This window comes from Amphimedon queenslandica, unplaced genomic scaffold (assembly GCF_000090795.2).
Source record: "Amphimedon queenslandica unplaced genomic scaffold, v1.1 AMPQUscaffold_11156, whole genome shotgun sequence".
Classification (NCBI taxonomy): Eukaryota; Metazoa; Porifera; class Demospongiae; order Haplosclerida; family Niphatidae; genus Amphimedon; species Amphimedon queenslandica.
The window spans coordinates 6,017-8,588 of NW_003548599.1; the positions used below are offsets into that span (position 1 = coordinate 6,017).

At 33.8% G+C, this 2,572-nt stretch overlaps 1 long non-coding RNA gene across 2 annotated transcripts; it reads right to left on the minus strand.

Moving 5' to 3' along the window:
* Positions 1-1,171: 1,171 nt before the first annotated feature.
* Positions 1,172-2,552, minus strand: LOC109589587 (uncharacterized). Of its 2 annotated transcripts, XR_002188797.1 has the most exons (4): positions 1,713-2,552; positions 1,613-1,643; positions 1,394-1,519; positions 1,172-1,271 (listed from the first exon to the last, which is right to left on the minus strand). It is a non-coding gene; the product is annotated as an uncharacterized LOC109589587 (long non-coding RNA). The 2 variants fall into 2 exon arrangements; XR_002188798.1 differs by lacking the exon at positions 1,613-1,643.
* Between the last annotated feature and the right edge of the window lie 20 nt (positions 2,553-2,572).

Sequence of the window (2,572 nt, forward strand, 5' to 3'; positions counted from 1 at the left end):
CCAGAGGAGAGAGAGGCCAGAGGGAGAGGAGGGAAAAGGAAAAATGAAGAGGGTGTGACTAGTAAGAAAAAAAGAAGAAAAATCAGTGAAATGATAAAGTTATCACAATTGGACGTAATAATGACCATTGTTACTTATTTTAATTTGTACTTTTAATAGCCTGAGAGCGTGAATGATCTTCATACTACTAACAGACAATTAAACGAATTATCTACTAAATTACAATCTCAACTAAAGACACTGAATGAGAAACCACTCTCGTTAAAGAGTAATTATAACCACACCCACAACACTCATTATAATTTTTTATTGTAGAAAAACATTTTGTTTCTTACAAAATTGAGAAAGAGGAGGAGAAGAGAGAGGGAGAAGAAAGAGTATCACTTGAATTAGGTCCTTACTTAAGTAATGGTAGGTTACCATAAGTAATCCATTATATTGATAATAATAATTATTATTATTATTTATCATTATTAGTATGTCCAATGTTAATTAGCTGGTGTAAAGAAGGTATGGTGAGTAACGGTTCACCATATGTTATTGTACTGACTAGCTCAGCAGAGAGAGCATCTCATTTAAAAAGGTAACAACTCGTTATCCTAGTTTAGATTCATTTGGTCCATTTCTCTCTCTCTCTCTCAGACAACTATTATCATCACATAAAAACATCAGTGTCATCAAACTGTGTGCTAAACACTCAAAAGTGAATTAGCTTGCATTATTGTATTTATTATTATTATTATTATTATTATTATTATTATTATTAACATCAGATTGAAGATCAGGCTGCATATTTATCCAGTCATGTGACACACATTGCCATAGGTACACCAAACAGGTTTCATAGACTTGTCATGGACGATAAACTAAGTATGGACAACGCTAGGCTCTTGATTGTGGACTGGTTCTGGAGGGATAAGAAACTAAAGCAGTTTTATGATATCCCAGAGGTAAGAACTTATTAATTTATGTCCCTTTATATGTAAAACATGTTATATTGGTAATAGGGTTTCCTACAAAGCAAGCATGCTTACAGTACATGGCATTTGGATTTTGGAACAACTTTAAAATTCATAAAAAATCTAATTTTCATCAGAATCAGCTCAAACTTGATAAACAACATAAGAACATGTATATGTATCATAAAAAATTATAAAAATGAAGAATCCTCTCCTAGTCATTTTTGATGAAATTTGGCCAACGACCCAAATAATATCATCAACAGCTTCTAGTGGAATAAATGACTGAATGTAATCTTTAAACTCGGTAGCCTAAAAATAAATAGAATCATACAATGTAATTTGTACAAAGAGTATAATAGACCATGTATGATGGCCTTATAAAAGGGTACATAATAATAGGCCAGAACCTCAGAGGCAGGACATGTACTTACAAGTGAATCACTGACTAATGATGACAAGTGTTTAAGGTGAGTTTTCACAACAGTTTGATAGTAGGAGGAATCAGCTTCAGACCATATTGGATCCTTCAAGTGAGAGGAAACCTCTTTCAATAGTGACTGTTGAGAAACAAAGAGATTAAAAGAATCCAAACACAATGCAAATATTTAGAACATAAACAACTAATCCATTTAATTTTGCTTAAAACTTACTAAAGTACTTGCTATTACCAACTAACTGGTCCTAGTTGATACATCAGAATAAGAGGGTGTTTTTCAGAGTCAATTTTAGAAATACTGATCAAGTGCTTACTTGAAGTGGCTGTGAAAGATTATGACAGTGTGAACTCAAAATGTCGCATAAAACTGAGCACAGTGAGTCAATGACTGGTTCTTTCCTTGGTACAGTGGGTGTGGTTGAGGGTGGAGTGAACAGAGGATTAAGATCAAATGATGACTGAAGATAAGCTACTTCATGAGGATACCAAGAGGACTCAAATGATTCCAATGACTGCCTAAACTCATCACTAACCCACTGAGTACATCTACAACATAATAAATATAGCAATTATTTTTATGAAAAATTGGTCTTAAAAGCAAATAATATTAAATCAATAAACAGCAACAAATGAGACTGATAAATTGACAAAACAATCACAATATTTTTTAATACTAGCTAGACACAGTTCAAAACAGATCAACAACACAGTTCAAAACAGATCAACAACAGATTCGCGACTATCATGTCTGAAAATATCTGTGGAGCTTGGTATAATTTCGTTCTTTTGCTCATCAACAGTTTTGTGCGACTCAGTTAAGTCTAAAAGAGGCTCGTCATCTTCGTATCTATGCACTTGTAGTCGACTGAATGATTTCTTCCTTAGAGTATCGTACCATTTTGTTTGTGATAGCTGCAAGTAGAGGTGATACAAAGCAATTAGCATGAAACTAAAGGAAAAGAGAGATAAGCAAATGTTGAACCAGATCCTTACTGCACTGTCATCAGTATAAACTACAGATAGACCAACCATGACACACAAATTGAACAGGAACCAAGCTTCAATCATATCGTGCATCCTTTTCCTATAGACACCTCTTAAACAAAACCCCAGCGAAAACACAATAGCAAGTACTGTTAGGAGCATTGACAATAGGAAGTCGTGTGACTGAATC